This window comes from Pyxicephalus adspersus, chromosome 6 (genome assembly GCF_032062135.1).
Source record: "Pyxicephalus adspersus chromosome 6, UCB_Pads_2.0, whole genome shotgun sequence".
NCBI lineage: Eukaryota > Metazoa > Chordata > Amphibia > Anura > Pyxicephalidae > Pyxicephalus > Pyxicephalus adspersus.
Window position 1 is genome coordinate 54,293,741 of NC_092863.1, and position 13,467 is coordinate 54,307,207.

The 13,467-nt window shown below is 36.7% G+C and overlaps 1 protein-coding gene across 17 annotated transcripts in view; it reads right to left on the reverse strand.

Annotated features, from left to right (window-relative positions):
• The window catches only part of PITPNM2 (phosphatidylinositol transfer protein membrane associated 2), a 160,435-nt gene that overhangs the window by 129,316 nt on the left and 17,652 nt on the right, over positions 1 to 13,467 (reverse strand). Inside the window, exon 1 of one of the 17 annotated variants that reach the window (XM_072415802.1) lies at positions 12,275 to 12,344. The exons of 15 other annotated variants lie outside the window; for them this stretch is intronic. The gene's annotated coding sequence lies outside the window, so the exon portion shown is untranslated. Of the gene's footprint in view, positions 1 to 12,274; positions 12,345 to 13,467 lie in introns of those variants that run through there. One more of the 17 variants, XM_072415804.1, reaches the window with a different exon arrangement.

Here is a 13,467-nt window from a genome sequence, read left to right on the forward strand (position 1 = left end):
ATATGCCGTAGGTATCACTATGGTGTGCACAGTGGTTTGTGATTATCCATGCTACCTGAAAAAATGTTGATATGCCTGTCCAAGACTTCAACAGAAGGGTAATAATAATAATATTATTAATAATAAATAGTATTTATATAGCGCCAACATATTATGCAGCTCTGTACATTAAATGGGGATTGCAAGAAGGGGAGGACCCTGCCCAGAAGAGCTTACAATCTATCTATATGTTTGTTACCTTCTAGTAAAAAGAGGGGTAAAGAAAGAGGACTGTAAACATAGAATGGAACAGAGCATGGCCTAAGGCTAGGTACACACGTGCAATAGTTCTCATCCGATAATCGGCTCAGGGCCGATATCACACAAGAATCTGGTGTGTGTACAGCGTTCATTGTATTGGAAGCGAAAGGGGAGAGAGCGCAGTGGGGTGCCGCTCCGTCATTCTCCTCTCTCCAGAGAGCAGAACGGTGCTGTATGCATCATGCAATTTTTAGTTGTTGGAAAAGATTGTGAAAGATCCTTTCCAACGATAATTATTGCACGTCTGTACATAGCCCAAGACATTATTTTCTATAGCCACACACTGTAATCCACACACTTTTTGCAAAATTGGATACCTATGTGGAGTGCTCCAAAACTGCATTTTTAAGTCAGAAGTATGTAATGTGCATAGTGTTGGGGTCAGGTGAATGTACCAGACAGTGAAGTACAACAGTATATAATGTTTTCAGTATAGGCGTATGTAATGCACATAACACAGGGGACAGGTTTATGTTCTGTAAAGAGACACTTAGCGAAGGGAGAGATTTATTTACCACACTGATTTGGGGGGCTCGGTGTATGCCATGTACTCAGTGCCGGGGTCAGATATACATAATTTCAACATCACCCCCCTATTCTTGGCACAGTATTGACTATGAGACACTTTGAAAACACACACTTGCTCTTTCAAATTTATTTACACACACACAATGACACACCTTCATTTATCTTTCTGGTAAGTTAATTCCTCTAGCTATCTATCCCTCCAACATTTTCAGTTCATGTGCCTGCTGCTACTGTGGACGTTTCAGGCAGTGGTGTATGTTGGCCTCTGATGCGCTGTTTAATGCTGCCCCCCTCACATCATCACATAACTATGGCTGCCTGGAGACAATGTTTGGTGGTCATAACACACATTGAAAATGTGGATGTTGGGTGGTCATAACACACGTTGAAAACATGGATGTTGGGTGGTCATAACACATGTTGAAAACATGTGGTGGTGATGTAGGAGTAGAAAGAAAGGGAGATCAAAATATTCATGTCAGTTGTATTCAGTGCATGTCAAGCATTGCATTTAATGACTGTATAATATTGCTTATAAGTACATCTAGCTTTCTCCTAAACTTGCAGTCCAGGGTTTTACCAACAACACACACTCTGGCTATTAACTCATTAGCTAATAATGAATAAAGTGGTCCTAGAGTGTCTTTTTGGTAAAGTACTGGACTACAAGCTCCAGAGCAAAAACGGATACAAGGAGCTTCAGTATGTGTACTTTGTAGGGCACAGCAGTATGTCAGGACTAAAATATATATATATATATATATATATATATATATATATATATATATAAATACTAATCCAAAAAACAGCTGGTGGTATATTTTTTACTCTTTTTTTTCCAAGAGCAGTGGGTAAAGACATAATAGCATTGCTTACCTACTACTAGTATAACCTAGCATAGCTCCTATAATCTAACAATGAATCATAACATAAAAAAAAAGAAATAACGCCATTCAGGACAGTAAAATCTTTACTGGCCAACAATTACCACTGGTAATGCTGATTATTCCCCTACTGGCACTAAAATATACAATCTATTTATAAACTATTGCTCACATTCAATTAACTGAAGGATCACCAGTACCTTTAAGCTGCAAAGCATAAATCCATAGACCTGCATCAATTTAAACCTGATCCTACTTTACCTTGCTTGATGTAAAAGTGAGAGGAAAACAACTGTACTTACAATACAGCAGCGTACTCTGCACAGGAGCCGAGATAGAGCGGGAGGGGCTAGATGGAGCATATACCTATGTCATCTAATAACCTGGGCACCTGTGTCAACAGCAGCCATCTCATCACGGTCCTGCTCGACAATATGTGGTGCACAGAACCACAGCTTTATAGATAATTTACAGCAGGGATACAAAGGTACATGTGAATAATTCAGCAGGCAATTAGAGAAAACCCATCAACAAAACCCTTTAAAAGCCAATCGAAAGCATAATTAGAGGTTTCAGCTTTAAAAACCTATGCTTGCTTTTTTTCCGCTGCAATGGAATAAAGGCAGCACAGATCTTTCGGAACAGTAAAAGGAGTGGCACACACATTAAATGATGTACTTAAGCATAAGTGTTCACAACAATGTACAAATCAAATACTGAGCTGTTCCTGCACTTAAGTGTAGACGTCCTTCACTTGATGAGACTGTAAAATGGTACAGTAACCCTAAATTTACAGCAACTCTGTAAAAACTCATTCATGCATGATTAAATATATATATTTTTTTTTTATTACAAACAATGTTAATCTCAAAATTGGCCTTATATCAGTCCTTATATGGCAGGGCTGGAGTGTGAGAGGAAGAAGCAGTACAAAAAGCCAGTCAGTTCCTGAGCTAGGAAGAAGCATAGCAAATTGAGTGACAAATAAATGAGCTCATCACTGAGCTTTTCTTGTCACTGTCCAATCACAGGCCTTGGTAGGTTCAGGATTTCCTGGGTTTTGTAGATTAAGTGATGTAGAGGGAAGTAAGATTAAAATGATGCTGGCTATCTAATGGTGGAAAAAAACTACAGGGAAAGATTTTGACCTTGATATTTTTGTTACTTTTGTTAGTTGGAATTTTGCTTCAAACAACTGAAATAAATAAAATAAATGCTGAGCAAAAACTGACCCTGACAACTTTTTAGGGTAAGCATCTGCCTTCTTTAGGGATTAATCATTTTCAGAATGCTGCAAACTTTCACAGTTGTTGGCCAGTTTTACAAACAGTGGGTCTCAAATACACTGTGAACTTTGCTAAATGAAGGTCAGAATGATTGGGCTTTATAACTGCCCCCCATGTATGTGACAAGATGGTGAAAAAGCAGGAAGTCAGGGAAAATTCCTTAGTAGAAAACTATTAACACATTTTTTTACTCCAATTGGAGTCATTTAAACAAATCTCACTTTGAGGACACAGATTTGATTCATATTTCTGTCACTCAACAAACAATCAACAAACCTTTATTTACTTTGTGTGTTTGCTCTGCCCCTACACTGCATAGTGCTTACTGACACATCATGGGAGCTGACGTTTCCTTAATCACTCGCACCTACTCAGGTAGGACATACCAAGTAGGCAAGGCCATAAAAGTGGACAGATGTTACAGGCAGATATATTGCCTAATAATTATAATTAGATTACATTTATGAAATGTATTAGTGTTTGCTTCAGACACTAGTATTGCTTTGCACAAGGATTCTTGTTTAAAAGAATCTCAAGAAATCTCAACCTCAGGGAACCTCAACCTCAGAAAATTGGACCTAACAGCTCAATCTTATTCAACTTGGATATGTTAAACATCTACTAATGTCAATGACCAATATAAATCTGATGTTTGCAAAAAAAACTAAAGCAGAATAACTGAAGCTAAAAAAATAGAAAGGGTTGCAATATCTGACCATGGCAGAAACTTTTACCAAAAAGATTAGGACTATTTTATAACAACTAAATTATTCCTCCTGTCCTCATTCTAAAGTGGGCTAAAGGCTGCCACTCTAAATTAATTGGGACTTTCATCTACCTGTAGGCATGGCTGCCATTTTGCTGCACTTATGGGCCAGTGGCAAGAGAAGCAAGGCAATGAGCAAAAGCTACCCTGAAAATGTACAAATTGTAAAATAGATTTCTTGTTTTTTGTTCCCTACTCTGGCCACCTCTTGACATTGAACTTTTGAGGCTAAATTCAGCAAAAAATTGTAGGAGGCTGGGGTGCTGGGGATAATAATTTATTGAGAAGGCTAATCATTGTTCAGGAAACCATTTGTCTTTTCTCCCGTGTCACTATGTCCTGTCTGAAACGGCACATGATAGTACTAGGTAATTCACATGACATAGAAGTGGAGCTTTCACGGAAACACTTTATTCATGTGTGCCAAGGATAGAAAAAAATGGTGGTTTACACAATCAAGCTAATAACTTACATATCAAGAGCTCACAGGGCAGGATAATTATACGGTCATACACCAGAAAAGATAAAATGAACTAACTTGGAGCCAGCAGATAACCAGGACAATAAAAACATATATAGAGGGAGATTACTAGTTCCACATATGTATCAACAGGGGAGGCCTCAGAGCCAGCATGAAGACCATCTCATTCTAGTGTCCCTACATTATTAATTGAGACTGTAAGCATTCTAACTAAACAAGGAGTTTGGCAATCATGCATTTATCATCCATTGTAAGCATGGAAAGAGTCTATGCTTGTTAGCTCTTGGGTATACCTTGTCTTTGACGGGTCTTGGTAATCCTTTGGCCTCATATTATTTAGGCTGAGGTATTTCTAATAATACCCTAGTATGATGTCTAAAGCCCGGTCTGTAGTTATGAAACTTGGGACTAGAAATTAGCTGTTTGAACAGGGATGCTGAACCTCACTAGAGGTAAAAATACTGAGAATGGAGTTGTATATGCCTGGTTAAAAAATTGATGGCATGATTACATGAGAGTGAGCTGTGTATAATAATAATAATATATCATCAGTAATAGGCACACTGTGTAATGCCAACCATACATGGATGAACATCTACCAGAGTGAAATCTAGGATTGTTTGTTCATTTATTGATATGTACAATGTCTAACTACGACGGATGAGCAGCTGTATCCATTGTATGTTGTTGGACACCTTATTGCAGAGATGGTTCAAGGCTGCAGTTGAATATGATATGTCATATATTACAGATGTGCCCTATGAAGTCTATACAGCTACTGGATTTATCATTCATCTGAAAATCTAAATATATTTCATCTACCGATCACTATGACCGCAGTGTATGAAATTACAGGGTGTGTATGCAGAAGTGCATTTGTGAGCTGTGTGTAGGGGTGGGGGGTGCAGATCTAGCAGAAAATCCTAATTTGTTGTGTAAAATTAAGGACCACATTCTTTTTTCCATGCGTGTTCCATGCTGCACTTCAAAAAAATAAAATGATATCAGATAACTTTAAATGGCTTCCCCCCCAAAACTGACCTTGGATTGTGCTAATGACATGTCTATGGTAGGAATATTAGATTGTGAGGGACAGCTAGTGAGATGACTATGGACTTTGTAAAGCACTGCATAATATGTCAGCGCTATATAAATACTAGTTAATACATTTAAATAAATACATACCGGTATATTTATTTATACACACACAAGAATAGTAACAAGAAACGGTTTACGACATACAAAATTACACACACATAAATATATATATATATATGTTTTTTACACGGATAACTGTATTCAACGTCAGCTACACAAATAACTATACTGTGGCTAATGTTCATTGTGACCTCACAATAAGAAATAGATTTTACCACCAAGGAAATGTAATTATATAAAATTATTGTGAAATTTTCCAAAAATAAACTCCACATGAATCACAAATAACAGGCTCTGCAGGAAGACTATCTGGAAATAGCACACCAAATAGATGCAATCTGGTTACAGCACATGTCCGGCTGCAAAGGCAAGATAGATTTAAAAGACCAGAAGAAACAGGAAAGGGTTGAGGATGTGAGTTCACTAGCACTTTAGATGACAGGCATGTCCTTCTATAAATAATTACCCAATGATCTCCTGGTCTTTAGGTGCAGTAAGTGTATGCCAAAGTCACTGCCATAAAAGTTCCCTTCATTTTGTCCTCAACCTGTTAGAATATGAGTTGGACAGTCACACAATTTTCACTCAAAAATACAAAAAATAATAAAATAATTTATGCCATTAATTTGTGGAATATTGTCATATATTGTAAAAATATATTTGGAAAGAAATAATAATGGCTTGTAAACAGTAATTTCCACTGTTCATGCATACCCACAGTTGCTAGTTCAATTATTGTATTGAGGGCAATAAAATGGAAAAGTGATAAATACATACAGGCAGCTAGCTGCCAATCAGGCCCTGTTTTTGTACTTTAATGGCTAGTTGGCCCACAGGAGGGAAGGTTGTGGTGCGGTTGCCACTTCCTCACTCCCATGAACCATGCCCTCAGTTGAGGCACTACATTTAAGCATCTTTCCCGCAACTGTGCATAGGGAATGAATGATCGTACTAACTGCTTCTGCCTGCTGTAAAATGTTGTAACACTTTTAGGTTTAGGTTTGCCCCAATGCAGAGGTTCGGGCAAATTTCTAAATACGGTTATACCCACTAAAGTGTTGGTGACTTGCATACTACTGCCACTGTACAAGCAAGTGTAACTTTTATTTCTTGACTCAGCTATGCAATGCCCTATGTCTCCTCTCTGCCTTCAGCCTGCTTATTTGATAATGAATCAGCATCATCATAGTGCTTCTTCACTTTTTAATGAGTAGGCAGATGACAAAAGGCATCTGTAAAACACCAAATTGTCATCTTATTGTCTATGCAATGTGGCAGAGGTATGTAAATCACAAGACTGACAACAGTCCACTGCAAGGCAGAACATCTCATAAGTGAATTTTAGCTTCATGATTAGATACTTGTTTAATTTAGGCTGGCAATACTGAATACTACCATTTACTAGCCAGGTGATGCAGCCCAGAGGTATAGCCAATGCCCTTCTATAAACCCTCTATATTATAATACTTATGGATACAAATGGGAAAAACAGGATATACAATTTTCTGTGCACATACATAAACACAGCATAGCACTCCTACTAGGGAATTGAGTGGAGAGGAAACAAATATGCTTCAACGAGACGCGGGCCATGCTGTTTCATCACCTGTGCTGGAGGGCATAACTATCTACAGGAGAGAAATTCTAAGTATTATTATCAGTGAACCACATGGCTACTCTGACAACAGTTTTACAATACAATCCCTTTCTTGTTCTCCTAACATGTGATGGACCGCCCAATTATATAGATAAGGAATTGGACAAGTCAACATATTGGCTTTTCCACCTAATATCAAACACTTTTTGCCCTCTGACCCTCAATTGAAAGAACATATGCTTTGGCCTCCCACAAACTGATTTCACAGAGCTGGCATCTTATCCCTTATAGTTATGTGCTAAAGCCAAATCTTGCAGCCATCTGGCTAAATTCTCTAAAGCGACAAAACTAGATTTTTGTTAGAAATATTTTCTAAAAAAATACGCTTTTTCCCCTTTTTTCATATGTTCATCACAGATCCTAAGTGGAGGAAAATAGAAATATAAAAAGGACAGTGAGCTAATATTAGATAAAATTTATTTGCAAGGACAGTATGTGGAAAGAACACTAGGTTAAAGAGAGCAGAGAAATCATTCTGAGCAAAAGGCCCTCTGGATAATTCTGCACAGCACAACTAACCCATGGGACAGATGACCTCACAGCACAAACAAGATACACGCTTTTTCCCTCTAACTGTCTTTCCAGCAATAGACAAAGCAGCTAAATATAGACGGACAACAATGTTTTCTGCATGACTTTTGCGCCTGAGCTAAAATGATGGCTCACACGTGGGAACTGAAATCCGGCTATATCGGTGCCTAACCTTCTGATACTTTCAGTTAAAAATATTATTTTCTGCTTGTGACATGGCTTAGCATAACAACAGCTGGAATATAGGTGTGGAACTAGCAGTTTATTTTCATTTACACTTAATGAATCTCAAGTATCCAATTTACACAGCTAGTACTCAGCAGCCACCCGAGCATGTAGTATGCCATGCTGTGCCATGCTAAACATTCAAACATTAAGGATATATATATATATATATATATATATATATATATATAAAGCCAAAACTTAATTTTCATTGTGAATGGTATTATCCCGTTATGTGTTTCCCTTCACTTTCTACACCAAAGAATCTGTCCTGACTTTCAGTCAGGTGGTGATAGTGGTCGCGGTAAAATAGAGTAAATGAATGGGTGGCAACAATAAAATAAATTAAAAGAAACAACAGACTAAAAGACTGTGTGCACACATCAACAAATTGTCATCAAACATGACATTTGTACAGCAGTCCCCCGGCATTGTTTATCAATTCTTCTTGGCAGATTAATAGGCCAAGAACAGGACGGTGCTGTGTCGTACAGTCAGTGTTCATTCATTCTCCTTTCACTGGTAATGATCATGAAGGATCCTTTCCAACGACAGTGATCTTATATGTGTACACAGCCTTAACCTGTCCTACCCCATCTAAAAAATGTGAGTGACACTAAATAAACCAAATTGAACTAAAGTTACAATAAAACATTTTAAATAAGAGAGTTTTACAATACCAAGCTATTACCAGCAACTATCTTTTTTTTTTTTAAATGGAAACAAAGGCATCATCAATGGCAACCCAATGGCTAAAATTGGAAAAGGAGGACCAAGCAGAAGACCAGAGGTAACCATGAAACACTGCCAGGAGGGCACACAATCTGTAGCAGATAAGTCTGTCATACTTTATTACAAGTACGCTGTACACATTTACACATTATGCAAATGTCCGACACATTGCAGGTCTGACCGTGCTCCAAGCAACACATGATCCCTCTATAAATAAATATTGTACTTATGAGCATTTCAAAACTGAAGAAGCTCCATTAACATGCTAAATCCTGCTCTGCCCAAACATTTTCTTTTTGGATTACAGTTTGTCAGACCTTGCTTATTTTTTGACAAGTTGTACCTACTTTAGGTTATGACAATCACAACCTAACGTATTGAATCTTAAGTCTCTTTTAAACCCTGACACAGACAGATTTGTGTGACAGAATATTAATCACAGGGATATTGAATACCCCTCTATTAGATATTGTATCTTATTGAAACCTCCTAGCCCTTCCATGACATAATATTTATCAACATCATGCTATTAAAAGTCATTTTCACGGTATGGCCTACACAGAAACTTCATGTTACCTTGTAAACAAATATGCATAACAAACACACAAATGAAACTGTATATGAACACACAAATATAAAATAAAACGTCTTCCAATTTTCTTTGACCGTAAATCCAAATGATTCCACTTCATATGGCTACAGAATAGTCAAAGATATCTTTATCAACTTTATTCTCATGGCAACAATACAAACAATGTTCTGCATTTTCCTTATCATTTTGCAGTTTTATTTAGGAACAGGATTATTTTGAAGACTGCAGCATCGCATGTAAAATATATAATTCTCATTTAAGAATCAGGTACAGGGAATGTCACACATACACACATTGTTCATTATTATTACACAAAAACAGTCTAAATAAATATACTGTTATGTCATCTAGGCCCACTGGAGACACAAAAAAGATAGGACTTCAACATTTGGAATCAAAACATACATTTTTTGTGCATAGGTGTTGGCCACCATTAGATGGCGCTGTGTCCTTGTGTGAACTGTGTAACAAATGCTTTATTAAGAGTTTGTTGCACACATTACATAAAGATACAGTGCCATCTAATGGTGTAAGCAGAGTATAAACTCAGATTCTTTTTGTGATGGCATTTTGAGGGCGCTGTCACCCTGTTACATGCAGCAGCAATTCAATACAATCATTTGTAATGCAAACTAATAAGGTGCTGAATGTATAAAGCACAAGTAGGGGTACTATAAACACAGTTTACCAATATATTACAGTTATTCCAGAACACGGATACAAAGTCAATGCTGGAGTGAATGCAAGTGCGGCAGAGCAAGAGACCAACCAGAAGGTGGAGATCATCAGCCACAATGAGATACACAGAAGGAAAATCAAAATCTGATTTTAGGCAAAACTGCAGCTGCTTATGGAAGACAGTGCTTTAGAAAATTAGGGTTTGCATCTAGTTTCATTTTATATGCACTGTCCAGTATCATTAGAAACACAGTAGAAAGCAGCTGTAAAGGAAATGCTCTGTGGTGCCTCCCCAAAATATATAAAAATATATAATTAGTATTTAGTACAACATTCCTTAACTGCAGTTTAGAAACTAAATGGAAATTTCACAATTCTTTCATGCAAATTATTTACCGGGTTATTTAGGAGTTCCAATACTACATTTCCCCTCATATGGGCTACCCAAGCTCTGGGATTTAAGGCACTGTATTGATTTTATTCTGTGCCATGCATTCCTAGGCAATAAATGTAATTCCTGAGCACATAAGCTAAAAATGTGCACTGTAAAGTATGAACAATTACATAGTTGTGTCTGGTTTACGACTGATCTGCTGTGAGTGGAAAAATCTGCTTAAAATCATTGAGAAGACAGGCCCATATAATAAATGAGTAAAGGAATTCCTCCTTAACCAGAAATAAACACATCCTATTTTTGGCACCACCAACTTTGAAGTGACATAAAATAGCCTTTACTTGTCATTACACTAGCAGAGTCCTTGTCGTAACCGAGGTCAGCTATGAGCAGTATGAGATCCCTATAGCAACAAAACAGTCATTTCCAAGAACACAAATATAACATCTCAAACAAAATCATATATAATGTTATGGAAAAACAATATGACCAGAGGTCATTAATACTGGAAAACATCTCTGCAAATCCAAACAGTTCTAAATTTTGTAGCATAACTGAAACATTTACTATTTGCGGATAGAAGTGTTGAGTGATTAGAACCCCACTATGGATCACCAGTGTCACCAAGAAAAAGCATGTGACGGTAAATCCAAAACTTTAAACTGCCTTTAAAAAAGAATAGAGGCGAATTCTTCCAATGTCTGTTATGGTTGGAAAGATTTTCTCTCAGTTCCTCTTGGACCCCAGGATAGGAAGAGATCAAAAGAGAAATCAACCTAATGGGACACAAAAGGGGAAAAATGATAGTGGTTTTAACTTTTTCTGACTCTATCTTAAATGTGGAAAAAAAAGGTTTGCCTTTAGATATACTTCAAGATTTCTGAGGAAAAGGAAGACTAAATAAATGTGTTCAGGTCTTTGTATGCAACATGGACTAATTCCAGCTAGGTCTTTTGGCAAATTGTACTTTCAATAAATGATCATATTTCTTTCTTTAAGTATCTTACTTCTAAATTACTTAGTTTTTAGTGATCTGAAGTGTATCCTTTGATTGTCAAACATCCAAATTCCATTTTTGGCTGTGGCTGCTCCACAATCTTGGCGTGTTCTTTTGAAGCTCTCTGTGTGGGCCTGAAGAGAAATCTAACTTTTACTGTGGGCAGGCAGACAGACGTATTGCCTAGGTTCCCAATGATGTCAAGGAATGTGTTGATGCTCAGGGCACAGGCTTAATTCCAGTATTATTTCAGGCCCTTGTATTTTAATAACAGTATATCATATTCATAGGGAGTGATATTTGGATTTTCAATAAATTATAAAATAGATCATGCATAGTTGCAATTATAGCACAGTGCTTTAAAATTAGTTACTGCAGCTAAACTGCATTTCCAATCATTTTTTAGACTATAGGATTCTTGTAAACCATGTTTAAATAAGCAATACTTTAAAGTTGACCTTCCATGAAAATGGGAAGTCCACTTTACCAACAGCACCCCATCCTCAAATATTAATGGCAACAAATGTGGACCAAAAAGCTTTTGAAAAAATTAATCATTTTTATGGAAGGTTCACTTTAAGGTTCTAAAATAAAAAACCTGCCTTTGTGTTTTCTGTGATATCTGTATTGCATCAGTTTACAAGTTGCCCTTTCTAAATAACATAAAAATGCTATTTCCTGGACACAGATTATAACCAGTCAACAAATGGTTCACGAACCAGCTCCCCAGGCACCTGGAAAATTGCTGTAATTTAAATAGGGACAGAAAAAAATGCCTGACTAAACAGGAAACATGGTATAGAATATCCTTCCTGAGATGTAGTAAACTAATGGCCATTACCGCAATAGAGCTGTGTGGTAACAGCTAACAGCAATATGAAAGGAACACTATTCTATAGGAACATCTCTCGCAAACAGGGTCAACAGTCAAAAGTTAAAAGAAAAAAAAAATCGTATAAACTAACAATCTAATATTTATAGTCAATCAAACCTAACAGGAAAAAAAAGGACATGGACCTGATGCAAATCTAAAAACAAAACTCCAAAGATTTTGCTGAAACCTACCAAACGAGCAGACAGCTGAAATGTGACGGATGGCTATGGGCGATATCGCCATTATTCTTGTCCTCAGTCTAGTCTAAGATGCATGCTTCCTCTAAGTGGAAAATCGTTCTGTAAAGTTCACAGTCTTGGCATGAGGGCAGCACTGTTTATATGAATTACCTTAAAAGGAATATTAGAACTACAGCTGATATACAAGGAAATATGCTCAGAGAAGGACATTTCCAGTTCTGTAAAACATGGATAAGAGATACACAATTCATTCCACACCATCAAAAAAAACATGCTTCATATTGGAAGCTTCGGCTGAATCGTTCAAATTATTTATATAACAAACTGGTAATATTCAGTACTTCAGAAAGTACCATGCCACACACTGCCTAGAAAAAGAATGCTTGGCATACTCTGTTTTCTCTCAATATATATAATTTCTCTTACAATCAACAAGTAAATGTATCATTTGTGATCAATTATATGTATTCAATATACCACACACTTGTTCAGGGATTTCTAATGGAAAACCACACTAGATCAATTTTTAATTACATTTTACCCAAACATCAATCAAAACTGATCAATAAAAAAGAATGTTGTGATTTTTTATATTGAAAACTCGGTTGTTCTGATTGAAAGTAACACAAAGTCATGGAGTATGACTAGTATAAGTTAACTTAAAGTATACATAAACTCCAACAATTAACTTGTTTAACTTGTTCACTTGTGGTCTATTAGGTATACAATTGGAGGAGTTTTATTATATCTGAGTATTGTTTTATGTTTTACTAGCAGTTTCAGCAACAACAAACACAGGGGAAAAAAATTAGTGCAGCCACTACATCCAAGGTCCGGTACATTGAAGTATATAAAATAGTTGTTCTTCAGGTTCAAACCAGACATGACACACAACAGAAGCAATAAAATGGCAATCATACATGATAAGATAGCTGCAAACACTTATCACACGTATCATTTCTAACATAAAACTTTATAATACGCTACTCATCATATTGTCAAACATTAACAAGAAATTATTTAGCCGGCTCACAAACAATGACAAAATATTAATACTAATAATAAAGTCTATAAAACAATTTACGACACATACAACAAGTTTTGATAGCACCATATTATACCGTGTTTCCCCGATGATAAGGCAGGGCCATCAAATAAGACAGCCCCCCCTTTTTAGGTAAAAA